Below are 15,580 nucleotides of genomic sequence, written 5' to 3'. Positions count from 1 at the left end.
AAAGGATGATGTTTTAAACAAAGACTAAAACTAGAACTAGGCTCCAGTGTGTTCTCAATGGCAGGTCTAGTTTGAATTTAATTTAGTACAAAACAGGTTTAGTATGTGTAGGACTGGTATGGTTACTGATAATTTGGGGAATATTGTGTACTGTGAGAAGAGATGTCAGTACTTCACTGAGAAAAGGGACTGCTCATGTACTACCCAAACCATGTCTATGTTCAAAGGCTGATTTACAGAGTTTATCAAAGTTCAAATAGGTTCTTATTGTGAGTAATGCAGGTTTTTGTTGTTTGTTTTTGACTCATTCAGTAAATTCAGAACTTCATATTACTCACAAAAAATCTTAAAGAACTTTTCTACATAAGCAATGGTCCACAAGAAATTATTGTGATGTGGAAACTGAAAAAACAAACAAAAAGCAGGTCCTCTCACTATCTATAAATTCTTAAATGTGTGTGTGTGTGTGTGTGTGTGTGTTTGCATGCTTATAGACTCTGAAGACAAAGCACACAGCATTCTGTAGTGACAGTGCATAATAGTTCAAAGTATATTTACCAATAAAACAAATTTGATACAATGAATAAAATATTAAGTACACAGGACATCATAAGAAAGTGCAAACATAAAATATATCAAGCTATGAAAAAGTAATGCAAAAATTTGTATGTGCGCAAGCTTTGTGGTGATTAACTCTATAAACTGTATTTTAAAACTATAAACTTAGAAAGAGGAGTTTGAGAATAAGATTGAGGGGATAGTATGTCTGTTTGTTTCTCTCCTCTACATCAGACTCCACCCCCTTTGCTTTATAATGAGCATGTGTGTCTCCTATATGGTTTCACAGATGCAGCATCATGGTCAGTGTGGGGTTGTGGGATACATTACAAAAGAAGAAACAACCAGAGTCCTCACAGGTCAAAGGACATGATGGCACTGTGTGTGGTTTTGTATGTCTCTGTAAAGCTGGTGATGTGAACTTGAAAAGAAACATAAGAGCTCTGGCCAAGTTCATTTGTTCCCAGTTCCTCTCTGCTGGGTGGACATTAGGGTCTGGAGTACTGAAGTAATGCTGTGAGAGTTCTGGAGTCAGTGTGTGTCCACAGTGGTAGTGGAGATCTGGGTGTAGAGTTATCAGTGTGTGCTGGGAGGTCAATGGTGTTTCCATAGAGACAAGGATGCTCAGTTTGTGTTTTCCCTTTACTGTACTTCCTCTCACTAAAGGTGAGTGACATGAAACTGTACATATATGTGCTAATCTAAAAATGTTATTAAAGTGAGTTGAATCATTCAAGATTTATTTGGCTGAATTAGAATCATAACCTGGCTGGTCTTAGAATGAAAAAATATGATTAAATGGTCCAGAATGCAAAAAGACTATATCTTTGCATGAATTAAAGTTTATTAATCAAAAATAAATCAAAAAGTCAAAAGATGTTATTTCAGAAAATGAAAAGACAGGTTGGGGAAAATGAAGGGAAAAAAGAAATACAAAATAAATTGGTAAAAAGAGCTGGGAAAAGTTAAAGAGTAGGGCTAATTTTGTTGGAGCGCTTGGCACAGGACAAGGTGCTTTTTATAGCCTGCCATGCTCGTCTGAAGAAGATGCGTACTCTCTTCAACCTCTTGCATTCTGAGCCTTTATATTTGAAATAAAAGTAGAACTTTTAAACTGGTGTCCATGGAGTGGATGTATGTAAACTCTGATTATTGATGTGGTGCTTTGATGCTACTCACCAGCTGGGGTGTTCTCCACTTTGACTGCCTCTGTAATAGATTCCCCTACTCCACCCAGATCCTCTCTTACATCTACAGATGTTTATTTTTCCCAAAAATCAATACAAATGCAATTACATAATAAAGTACAGGCACATATTTAAAGTGAACAAAGATCATATCCTACTGTGTGTTCTTAATGGAAAGCTAGATTTATGCAAGAAAGTACATCTGCACCTTCTACATGGGCGCTGTGGTCCAAAGAGCAAATCTCTTCCGTTGACTCTATGATCATAAAGTGTTCAGCAGTTCTGCTCCGGACGGTACGAACCTCCTTACAGTCCTGCTGTTTCTTGGGTGAGAAATGAGAAATAATCAGTGATGAATTGTAAAGGAAATGAATCATCCATTGACCCCACCTGGGCAGTGGAAACTCCACTAATGGACAGCATATTTTGGATTGCCATCTGTACAAGTCAGGGAAATGTGAAGGCAAAATAAATAAAACTGTGGATGCATTAAAAAGATGTAGACACTTACACTTTCTCCCAGATTGGCACAGTAATGTTGCTTAAACCAAGCAATGGGAGCAGGGTATCTATGACTCTTCTGGCTTCTGGTGATAATATTAGTAATTAAGTTGTCCCTTGGCATCTAGAAAGGGCAGAAGAAAGCTCTATTGTCACTGAACGATAATAAAGCTGTTTACTTTCTTTTAAAAAGTTTGCATGTGTTTTTGGACATTAAAAAAAAAAACTTTAATTTTTAAGAATTAAAGATTTATTCCTAAGAAGTAATTGAATTTGAAATGAAAATTAGGCTTTGATTACAACACAATTTTCTATAAAACAAGGCTTATTTTACATGCATTTGTGCACAGGATTACCTTTGTACCCCAGTTTCATATCTCTATATGGAAATGAAAAATCAGAGCCTGTAGACTTTAAATATGTATATAGTTATTATGTAACAGAACAAATGGCCACCCGTAGCTCAATTTCTTCTACAAATGTTAATAAATGTGAAACAAAGGTTGTCCGTTGTGCGACAGTGCATAATGGCCACACTCGTGGTCTTACAGAGGCTTTTCTAAAACAAGCCCATAAGTCACTTTCCCTTGTCTCAGTCAACGTATTTCATCTAATGGAGTTCGGTTACCCGAATATTTTCAGCTACGTCCCTTTTATTTATCAAGGTTTCCTTTTGTTAGTTCACTCTCTACTCACTTATTCCGCATTTTTAAATATGTGTGCGGTCCGTGAAATTAAACAGCTGTGACGGCCCGAGTGCCGCAGGTCCCACAAACTCCCACAAACTCCCTTGACGTAGACAGACGTTTATTAGACGAACACGAATAACGAACACAGTGGCGCTCACACCAAACAGGCAAAATGAACATGTGCAGCATTGAACATAGCTTACAAACATAAAGTGCACCACGTACGTGAACATTAGCGAACACAGACCGACAGGGATATACACACCAACCGGGGTTTAAACACACACAGACATTAGGAGAATAACGCGGTGCAGGTGTGTGTGACTACATAGTCGTGGTTTCACACAAGACCATGAACTCCCAATGCAGGCAGCGGGCCGTACCACGTGACTAGTGGGGCGGGGAGCTCACTATCAGCCCACTAATTAGTTCTCCGTTCAGTCAAAAGTTCTCTATCATTAAAATGTGTGTTCTCATTTTAAATTCGCATATTGGCTACATGTTTATAATACGATTCCCTTATCAAATATTTAGTTTCTAATTTGGGAAAAAAACTGCCTTTGTAGATAAAACTAAATTCTACTTACGTTTTGTTTTCGTTTCTTAGTACCTCTTATGCGTGAAGAATTGTTTGTAGTCTCTGTTGATGTTTTGTCTAAAATGATCGTCATCGGCAAATCCACTCAATAAACTGATCTGGGGTCAGAAATAGAATGACACACATTATGACATAATGGAGCGCTAAATTCTCTTCAGTGGCTGTTTAGAACAATGACAGAAGTGCAGCTGAAATGACATTATAGTCTCATATTATAAATCACATTTTAAAATCATTTCCCCCTCTTTACGTTATCATTTTGTTATCAGGCTCAGATTAAAAAATCTAAATAAATAAAGTAAATATAACCTATACATGTAAACTATATATTAATTAATTAGTAATCATTCCACATAGGTACAATTCACTCACTCTGTATTCGTTATAATCCAAAGTCATTTGAACACTTATTAAGGATCAAAATGCAACCTAAACAACAACAATAATAAAACCTTAAGAAATTATACCATTTTAACTGAAAATTAGACTTATTGGTCACAATACAATGTTCAACAAAACAAGGCTTATCTTTACTCTGGTGTTCCAGTACTAAGGCTACGCAGTTATGCAAACACTTTCTTGCATAATATATGCTTATATTATGAAACTGAACAACTAGACAAACAGAATTAAATGCTCCATTCATTACTGCTTCAAATGGTTTATTATTTTTTTTTAATATATTTTTTAAAAGTGCAGGATTGTAGCCCCAAAATACCCTGCACGTGGTTTTACAGGGGCTATTCCAATATGTGTTTTATAACACAACGTTTAATCTCATCTTCACAAAGGTTAATTACTGCTGAAAAGAAAAAAAGGTTAGCATACATTTTTTAAAAATTTTCTTATATCTTATAAAGAACACCCAACCAAACAACCTAGCTACAAAGAGACAAGGATAAAAAAACATCATTACATGTATTATATAGGCATACAGATTTGAAATTAATGTGGAAAGTGCAGTGGACAGGATGGAGTCTAGAATTCATCATCTGTTGAGGCATCCGTGGCAACATCCTCATATGGGTCTTCAATGTCTTCATCAGTCTCACCATAACCTGCCACCATTAGGTGGTGTGTTTCTTTCACAGCTACCAGGTCTGTCTTCAGCTCCTCAAGCTTTGGGAATACAACACTGTGCAGGCCACAGTAAGCTTGAGCAGAAATTCCTGAAGGGTAGTTTAAAAAAAATAAATAAAATCAAACTGTGTAATAAAAGCACCATGAAAAAAACAATACAAAGCAATCTACAATCTAACAACCAAACATCACACCTCATCAAAAATAAAACACAAACAATCTTACATTCTGAATGCAAGATTATACATAATCAGGCCATAAACACAACATGAATGAACATGAAATGATCATATTAATAGGGGTTTGAAAAGTAGGAGCCAGTGAAGAGTCAGGTATGAATGCTGGGAAACATTCCTAAAGTATCTATAAATATGGCCCTTTGTAGGAAAGATCATCTGTAAAGCAATTCAAGAACATATCTGTAAGGCAGGCTTGAACCCAGGTCACCTAAGTAATGAAACCAATACCCTGGGTACTGGGTAAGCAACCACGCTTTTAACAATGGTGGGCACATGTGCAGAACAGTTAGATCCTGGATCAGGTAAAACAAAAGGTAAATAACTAAACACCATTCTGAGCGTGGAAAAAGGGAGAACAAAGGACATGACAGGAAAAAATGGAAACCCCGATGCACTGAGGAAAACCAAACTAAAACTTCCCAAACAAAACCAGAAAACAGGGAGGAACTTGAATGGCTAAGGGAAGCCTTGGGAGAGAGACAGACTCCAGATGGAAAACTGGAGAGGGGAGGGGACACATAAAAACACAAACAACCTCACAGACAAGAAATGAGGTGTAGCACGAGGGCTCACAGACTTCAATACCCGAAGCTAGTGGCTAGGAGCTTGGATCAAAACTTTAGGAAATACCCAGCACTGAATGACGGGGTCACGGGGCTTTTATAAGGTCTAACCCAGCTGTTGGGTGTTAATCCTGATTAATGGCGTGGTTCATTTGAGGCCTCCCTCTGGTGGCCGGAGGGGGTCTTGGCCTGGTGCCAACCCTTACAGTATCCTATATGAAGTGAACTGCATTAAGAAATTAATTGTTGATGTCACTTACTATTATCATTGTTAGTAGTAGTAGTATTTAGTGGGGAATCATTTTATGGTGTTGATTGGAGAATACTATTAAACAAATTAATCTTACCATCAGTAGTAGTTGATGAAATTAATAACTTATAACCATTTGGAGATGTCATTGTAGTAGTAGGTTTAGTTGAAGCTGTTGGACTTGATGTGTCAGAAATATATGACATGTCGCCTCTAACTGGACTCCTATTAGATGTTTCCAGTGTTTCTTATAAAGTAGCTACTGAGTAGATATTTGATGATCTACAGAAGTAGAGAGAAGGTAACACTCACCATCAGCAGTGTGGAGCACAAGGAGCAGATAAACACACACCTGCATTCGTACTGGGTTACACACACACTACACACAGCTACAGCAGGACTGATGATACACACTGTACACACAGTCAAAAATACAGTATACTGAATGTTCTGACAACTACAGTTACAGTGGAGATGAAGTGTATTCAAATGAAGCTTTGACAAACTTCTATCCCCAACATACACAACAAACATAGGGAGGCAGTAGGGTTTTATAAGTTTTTAAAAGTCATTTGGTGTGTCCTCTTTCTTCCTTAACAGCCTCACATCATAAGTGAGAATGTCCTCATTCTTACTTAAATTGGCTTGGTCCGTTGTCACAGAGATGTGGCGGCCCAGTGGGATGGACCCAAAATGACTCCCTAAGTGCTATTAGTTCAGTCCAGCACATCTGCCCCTTGTCATCTACTACCACAGTGCTGACTGCTTGCAACCCTAACGGCATTCATTACAACAAATGGTGCATTTGAGTAACATCTGGTTAAAGTACTGCTCTAAACACAGTTTAACACAGAAGGTCTGGAACAGTCAAAAGTTGTGGGTTCAGTCTAATGATGACAGTATCACTGTGCTTGATAGAGATTTAATGGTGAGTACGGTGTCTTTATATTCTCTCCATTTAAGATAACACCTTTACACTCCCCCATCCCCTTCGGTCAGGTGTGATATGAGGAGAGAGAGATTTCCTGGAGCATGAACAGTACCCAGCTGAACTCTGTTTCTGTACTGTTCACTCTCACTGGTGATTACGTCCCATGTTTGTCTTCTTGTGTTGTATTTTTGCCAGGTGAAACTCTCAGGTTTGGCGTGTGGGTCAGTACAGAAGCAGGGCAGCAGTACTGAGTCTCCTGTGTATGCAGTGATGTAGTCTGTCTTCTGATTCTCTGCCAAACTGCAGCCTGCAGAAACACACAGAATAAAGGCCTTCACTATTCAATATGGCTGCACATGTACATGTAAAATGGTTATTATTATATATGACATACTCCATTATTATTATTAAATATGACATCATTAATTATTATTAAATATGACATTCTTAATTATTATTATTATTATTATTATTATTATTATTATTATTATTATTATTATTATTATTATATATGACATACTTAACTATTATATATGACATACTTAATTGCTCCAGGTCCAGTCACCTGATGGTACTGATGGTACCAGCCAACTGATGATGGTACTGGAAATCACTAAGAGATTTCCCAATAGATGTTGGTATGATGGATGCATGACCATCAAGTTATAAGATGTAAATGTCTGATTATACTGATTATAGATTGTCTCCCTTCCCTCCCTCCATCTCTCTCCCTCCCTGCCTCCCTCCCTCTCACTCACTCACTCACTCACTCTCCCTCTCTCCTCCCACTAAAGTTACTATTACCACTAACATTACCACTAAAGTTACTAATAACATGTGACTAATCTTGTTTGAAGCTTCAAACATCACAGATGCACAGGATGAGGTTGAGACTGTTTCATAAGTTTGGCACTGTCCTATAATTTGGAAGCTTTATCTTTTTACTGAAAAATTGGAAATGTGCAAATTATAGAACCCAAAAGGGAGAGTAAATGTTTCATAGCGTCAACCTGTTGTCTCCCAGTATAGTTTTGTACTGTTTTTAAATAAAAAGGGAAAAATTATTTTAAACAAATTATTGCAGAACTTTAATGTGTAAGCAGCATTACTGATCATGAAATAAATATTTCTTCTTCTTTTTTTATTAAATATGAAGGCGATGCAGTGTTGTATTGTTTATAGTGCTGCGCACTTTTGAATCTATGGCTGCTATAATTTCTGAGAACCACCAGGTGTCGCTGTTTTGTCACCAGCTTTCAATGCTCCAACGCTTCGAATCCTTTAGCAGTACAATAAGGAAGAACCTCAAACGCTTCACAGGATTTCGTCTGCACATCATTACCAAGAAGGAAGTTAAACAGTAAACACTAGAATAACGAGCAGGCTAATAACGTTACCAAACAACAATAAACTCACGGGAGGACGAGAGAGCGCACATTCAGATACCCACAGCCAAGACGCTAAAACAAGGGATATTTATACAAAGATTAACGAATGCAAACTAGACAAAGATGAAAACAGTGAAAACCAAACGAGGGGTCGGAACAGAAAAACCAAAACAAAGAAGCACCAGACACGAGCGAACAGAACCAGGAAGAACACCTAAACAAAGCACGCGGGAAAGAATCACCCAATTTAGATTACATCAAGGTTATGAAATAAGCTGTAAATCGGTCTATGTTGGTGCCCCACATTCCTGCATACGGTGTATCTATATAACTGATTACGTACAATAGCAGACAAAATGAAACAACACTACACACAGCTACAGCAGTAACGCTGCTACACATCTTATACACTCTACAAAACTACAGTGTACTGAACACTCTGAAAACTGCAGCCCAGACTACAGTCTGTCTGTGGGAATCACCACACAACTATGACCTGGAACTCTACAACTCTCTCAGTAGAACTCCACTGAAATTCACCACCCACTAATATCCACAGTAGAGAGGAAGTGTGTTCAAGTGCAAAATAAATTATTCCTCCACTTCTTTCTCTCTCACATACAGACTAAATCTAACAGTGACACTGTCTTTCTAGTGTCATCACTTCCTCCTGAGCTTCCCAGTGTTCAGTCCCCATCCTCAGTAAAGTGATCCTGCAGTAAGAAGTAGTGCTACACAGTGATCCCCCTCAGCACTGTTTGGACACATCATTTCACTCCTGCACTTAGTGATCAGAGGACCAAACTGAATGTGTATCTTAGCAAATATTAGAGAGATCAGACAGGAAGAGCTCTAGAATTCATGCTGATCAAAATAAACTTTGATCATTTAATCAGGTAAACATGAGGATGGTCTGATAACATTCATATTATTCATAAAGTACAGGTGGAATGCAGCAGTCTATGATCATGTTGTAGTTTTCATACTATTGAGAAAAAAACTACTTAATTGAAGCTGTGAAATCCACCCACTGACACAGAACCACTAAAGGAGTCACCAAAGTAAAGACCACTTTGGATGTAGACAGTACAATGTCATCACAACCCAACAGTTATCACAGGAAGTAGAAACATTTTCTCTCCTTTTCTCTTTGTTACTTTGTTCTTTTTGTTGTTAAAGCTGTCAAAAGCTGTTTAACAACTGTTTGCTAAATGGTGAATATCTGTAAAGTAACTAATTGAGGCTGTAGGCTAGTGTGCACTGCACTGTAACAACAACAACAACAAATAAAAATTAAAAAGACAAACCCCCCCCCCCAAAAAAAAGTTAAAATAGTAATAAAAAATGTATAAATATAAGAACTGAGAACAGCAATAGAGAGAGTGGGCTTCCTTGCCTAGTACCTCTATTCACATTTTGTGGTGTTATTACATTAATACTGACTGTGGCCTTAGGTGTGGTGTTAAAGATTTTATGCAATGTGAAGAGAAAAACTTCCAGTTTTCTTTACTGAAGGCCTTCTCTGCATAGCAATTTCTAATATGTGGAGTGAGGTGTGACGTATTTGTCATGGTTGGCCGGGCAGCCAGAGGGAGGGACACGCCCACTCCTGCTAGGGATCACACTAAACACCTGCCTCATTCCCAGTCTCCTGCCTACTAATCACCTTCACCTGTTCCTTGTTCATTCTCTCTATTTAAACTCACAGGTCAAGAGAGAGTGCAGCACATTAGTGGCCCGTTGGACTGCTCACGCACAACGTGTACATCGCTACAAGGACTATTGGAACAGAGTAGTGTTTGTCGTTAGTAGCGGTATCGTCACATATTGACAATGGAAAATAAAGAGAACTTTGGCGCAACCTTGCCTCTCGCTTCCTCTGAACTGCCACGGTCACAGTATTAGGTTAAGTAGTCTACCCTGTTAATGGCTGAGTGTCTCCTCTGATGAAACCGGTTTGATCAGGGTGTATCAGTGATGGAATAATATGTTCTAATCTAATGGCTAATGCTTTGCTATTTTTTTTTTTTTTTTCATTTTTTATTTCAATGTTTCCAAGAGATGATATAGAGTTTTACTTAGAGATGGGGTTTGTACTTAAAGATGTAGATTTAATTAAAAGGACCAAATGAGGACTTACTTTAGTAAAACATGTTTAGAGTTGTAGACCAATACCACAGACCAAATATCTTTCATCTCCAAGGCAGCGTGACTGATGTCCAAGATGCTCAACCTGCACCCTTCAGCCAGGTTCAGAACCTGTGCTGTACACAGCTTCCCTGTATATGGCTGCCCAGTGGGACCCAGACAGGAACCCCTGGTGCTTCCTCAGCTGTAGCCACTCACCTTCCCATCTCACCAAATGGTCTTCAGAGGGCGCATATCCTACATTTTTCCTTTTTTTTATAGTTTGGTTTGGTGTCCTCTTATGTTTTTGCATTAGTGCACTTATAGTGGAGAGGAAGTGTATTCAAATGAAACTCTGATGAACTTCTATCTGCAACACATACACACTGCTGTGTGTGATGGCCAGAACCACATTTGAAGGACTTGGAGAAAGATATCATTTTACAAACATAGTAAATGTACAAAGTGATAAACCTGCAAAAGTCATACACCCCTGCCCACCCCAAAACACACACATGCACCCACACTCACAAATACATGCTCCCATACACACACACACACACACGTCACTGTGGAAACAGTTACCAGTTTACAGATGTGAGAGTTCCCAGCATACATCTCTTCCTCCTCACATATGTATTGCTAATCTGGGTACACTGGGTGCAATGTGTGAAATGTGCTTTACTTACTTACTTGCAACCCCACACTGACCATGATGCTGCATCTGTGAAACCATATAGGAGACACACATGCTCATTATAAAGCAAAGGGGGTGGAGTCTGATGTAGAGGAGAGAAACAAGCAGTATTATCCCGTCACTCTATTCTCAAACTCCTATTTCTAAGTTTATAGTTTTAAAATGTAGTTTACAGACATGCTTTTTGTTTGGTGATTTTTCAGTTTCTACTTCACAATAATTTGTGGACCATTGCTTATGTAGAAAGGTTCTTTAAGATTTTTTGTGAGTAATATGAAGTTCTGGATTTACTGAGTGAGTCGAAAACAAACAACAAAAACCTGCATTACTCACAATAAGAACCTATTTGAATTTTGATAAACTCTATTAATCACCCTTTGAACATAGACATGGTTTGGGTAGTACATGAGCAGTCCCTTTTCTCACTGACATCTCTCCTCACAGTACACAATATTCCCCAAATGATCAGTAACCATACCAGTCCTACTCATACTAAACCTGTTTTGTACTAAATTACAGTCAAACTGGACCTGCCATTGAGAACACATTGGAGCCTAGTCCTAGTTTTAGTCTGTGTTTCATCATCCTTTATCCCATTTTTACACTAGTATAGACCCAGCAGTCAGAGTTGTGCTGTTTTGATTATTAAACTACACATTACAGAATAAATGTAGTATTTTGTACTATTTCTAGCTAGAAACCACTGATAAGCCTGTCATGGTATAAGGCAAGAAATAGACTAGAACAAAATTGAGCTTGTGAGTGTGTGACCACAGCTTAGCTGCAGAGGTGCAGAAGCAGCATGGTTGTCACTTCTGGTCTAAAATGGGCTTTAGATTCTGCTCTGGTACCCACTGCTTGGAACTGTGAGAAATGAAACCACAGCAGACGTCAGACATCCTGAGCTCTCAGACCAGAACAGTCTCCTCCTTCTTCTGGGGCGTTCATAAGGTATATGGAGAGCAAAATGTTTACTGATTTTAAAAACTGCACATATTCACATTAAGATGCCATACACTTATCAAATACATTTCTACCACGATTTAGTCCACAAACCATATTTTTCTCACACCACTAAGATTAAGAACACTGCTTGTATGTTATATTTGATGTATTCACTGAGCTGAGTTATTTCATGACACAAGTATTTACATGAAAGTAGGGTCATACACTGACCATGACTGCAGACATTAGCATTAGGGTATTTATACAGCAGGAGACAAACAGGGAATATCTGGGAACAATTACTGGGAGGGATAAGAGACAAAACTCACATGAGACACATGTCAAGGGGCAGAGCAGGGGAGGAGCTACAAACTAAAACATACAAAAGCACATATTAAAAAGTACACAGACTTCATAAGATGGAATCATAAGATATGCAGAAATATTTAATAATTATTTGTTAAGTAAAATATTTTTCCAGTTCCCTGAAAAGTCAGCTTGCTTAAATAACATTTTTATATTAACAAATAAATGTACAATTTCATGCAATTCAGCATTAAAAGAGAATTTTACACTCACTTTCAGTGAAGAGAATACACAAACTCAGCAGCATTGTCACTATGGAAACACCACTAACCCCCCAGCACACACTGACAACTCTACACCCAGAACTCCACTACCACTGTGGACACACACTGACTCCAGAACTCAGTCCAGAACTCTCTCAGCAGTACTTCGCTGAAGTGCACAAGGACTTCACTACGTCCCCCACAGTAATGTGGTGTCTTGTGAGTCCTGAGAACACCTGAGGTCTGTTTTTTCATTGTGTAGTTTCACAGAGCCCACAGGGCCCCTGGTGCCGCTGTGAACCAGACATGCATGTTGTGGTTTCAGTGTGGGGGGGTCTGTAGGGGAAGAAAGACGAGGCTTGAGAAGCCACCTGAAGGCTGAAAAAGCCTCCTTGTTGACAACTTGCCGTTAAAGCAGCCATGTAACACAACCAGTCTACTGGTGGACAAAAACTGAATACACTACTTATAGTGTAGCCATAACACTTTATAAACATAAAATACATAAATACAGCAAACATCATACAGCATAAATACATAAAATCAGCAATACAGTGGGTTGTTTTTTTGGTAATGAATGGTGTTTTAAACTATGGATGTCCCCTCCAGCACAAATCCTTTTTTCTTGTAATAAAGTGTAAATATTTGTATTATTCTATTTATTATGTATTTGAAAGATATTTGACAAGCCAGTTAAACAGAGCCTGGGTGATCAGTTATAATTAGACTCTGCCTTTGCTAGGAGCCGTTACACTTAATAATAAAAAGCGCTGGTTAAAACCACAAGGACCAAAACCACGACTAACAGCTCGCTCAGGCCACGTGTGTTTCTTTTTAAAAACAGCTCAGCTAGCACAGATGTTCTAAATCCAGTCATTGTGGTCCACAGAAACATCATTATTTCCCATGTTCCTCTGCCTCATACACATTCACTTGGGCCCAATCACATTTCACCCCTTGACCCTACCACTTAACCCTGGCCCTCCATATGCGGTGTTCATAAGTAAGGGTTGGGTGTCTGATAGAGGGCTAGGGTGCACTGTTAGTGCTAAATGGCCCTCCAAACTGAAGGTTTTCAGAGTCACACTCCAAATTGAGTGTGAAAGGTCTCAGAATCCCTTGTGAATCATTGATAAAATGGATGCAGAAGCAAGGGGGAAGATTTCAACCACTACCCTTTGTAACTCAGTCCCAAGGGGCAAGATGACACTTGAAAACAAGGAGTAGGAGGAAAAATGAGAGGGGATTGGGCCTTGGCAAAAATCTAAGCACTAAATCTAAGAATAAAATGGTTTAAAACATATTACATTTAATACGCATGGTTTTACCTAATCCTAGAGATATATAATAAAGTTATCTGTTACAGGACAAGGGGGTTTTCAGATCCAGTACAGACATTAAATCCTATAAGATCAAATACATTTGAAAAAAAGAACTAAAATTCTTACTCTCTAATTCACCATCTTAAAAAAATGAGATCCCCTCTAAAATCCTCAATGTCAGACCTAGCTACCATACATCGTACATTCTTTAAATTGAGAACAGCATTTTGAAGTCTGATTTCTGACTCAGTTACTGCTCAAATGGTCAAACCAGAACTGTATACATATTTTTACAATTATGGCCCCTCCACTTACTGGCTTAGTAGCAGTGTTACTGTGATTCTTATTACTTTATCTGACACCAAACCAGAGGTGATAAATCTGATTTTGAACGCTGACAGACTCAGAAGGGCCTGGATGTTGCACCAACTGCTGTGATCAGATCATCATAGTGATTCGAAATACAAGACAACACACCGGGAATGCACACCTTTGGACAAGAACAGGACCTCTAGAAAGTTGGACTAGACATTAATTGCTTATTTTTTAATTTGTTACATTTATTTTTCTTTTTAAATTGTTATTATTGTGGTGACCATTGTTGAGCAGAGGAGGATGGGCCCCCCTTTTGAGTCTTGCTTCCTCTCAAAGTTTCTTCCCCTTATTTCTTCTTCTAGAGAGATTTGTCTAGAACTGTTGCCCTTGGCTTGCTCCCTGAGAGCTTGGACTTGATCATTTGTAAAGCTGTCTTGTGACAACATCTGTTGTAAAAAGCATTATATAAATACACTTTGATTTGAAAGAACTCATTTATAAATGAGTCACAGGTAAGTCAGAGAGTTTCGAGGTTAATGTATATTTGTCACATTGCCACATTTGTTTTAGAATTACATAGTTTCCATAATTTAAGTAATATGTGTATGAAACAATAACAAATATCACCAACATGCCTAATGTTATAACTGCCCCTGATTTGTGTGTTAGAGACTGCTATGATTGGTCTGTCAAAACAAATGAAGACCGATTCAGGTCTCACTCAAATCCTTTATTACCATTCAGATGCCTGAGTTTGTTGACAGTAAACACAGCACCACCCAGGGCCCAGGGCATGGTAAACATTGTGCCACCAGGGCAGAGGGGACGGTAAACACAGTGCCATGTAGGCCCAGGGCACAGTAAGTCCTTACGATGACATTGTTTCTTAATGGTGAGGCCAAGGTTTCTGTCAGATAGTGTAGTGGACAACATACATTCTACATAGTGCAGCTTTCACTTTATTTGGAGAATTAAGTCCATGATTGTAGACATTTATTTAATAGTCTATAGACTGTCAAATTGGTTATTTTAGCTTTCATTTTAATTGGACAGTCCAGTCTGAAAGCAACAGTACATTTGTGGTGTGAGTAGAGTTCACATCTCTAGTGGTGGAGTGACATTCTTACAGAAGGAGGACCAGTTTTTTGGCCAACAAACACGTTACTCCTGCAAACAAATTCCATATCAAATTTGAAACTGAACCACACTAATCAAACTGAACATGTGCAATTAAAATACACCCTGACTTATGTTTCATGCACTGCATTATGTATAAATAAATAAAAAATAATGCTCTGAAATTAAATGCTCCTTTAAATATCTGTTCAAACTTTTTGAAAGTCTCAGGTAGCCAGCACTGTGGCTGCTGTAATTCCACATGCTCTTGTAACAGACACAGTTGTACTGCGTCTTTAAGAGGGAGCTTTATGGTAATGTGAATTGAGTAACTGAGAGAGTGTGTGTGTGTGTGTGTGTGTGTGTGTGTGTGTGTGTGTGTGTGTGTTTGTGTGAAGGGAGAACCGTCACCTTTCTGCTCGCCTTCTCTGTTTCCTTTACGTGTAAATACAATGAAGGTAGCCGTGTGACCTGGCTTGAAGTGGTCCAGGAGAGAAAAAAAGTC

At 38.5% G+C, this 15,580-nt stretch overlaps 1 long non-coding RNA gene across 1 annotated transcript; it reads right to left on the bottom strand.

Annotated features, from left to right (window-relative positions):
* Window positions 1–1,743: 1,743 nt before the first annotated feature.
* On the bottom strand, window positions 1,744–3,796 carry LOC145660302 (uncharacterized). The gene is made up of 3 exons (XR_014126554.1): window positions 3,523–3,796; window positions 2,257–2,370; window positions 1,744–2,068 (listed from the first exon to the last, which is right to left on the bottom strand). It is a non-coding gene; the product is annotated as an uncharacterized LOC145660302 (long non-coding RNA).
* Window positions 3,797–15,580: the final 11,784 nt, after the last annotated feature.

Source organism: Electrophorus electricus, chromosome 2, assembly GCF_041902795.1.
Source record: "Electrophorus electricus isolate QZ-2024a chromosome 2, ASM4190279v1, whole genome shotgun sequence".
NCBI lineage: Eukaryota > Metazoa > Chordata > Actinopteri > Gymnotiformes > Gymnotidae > Electrophorus > Electrophorus electricus.
This window is presented reverse-complemented; position numbering and strand designations above follow the sequence as displayed.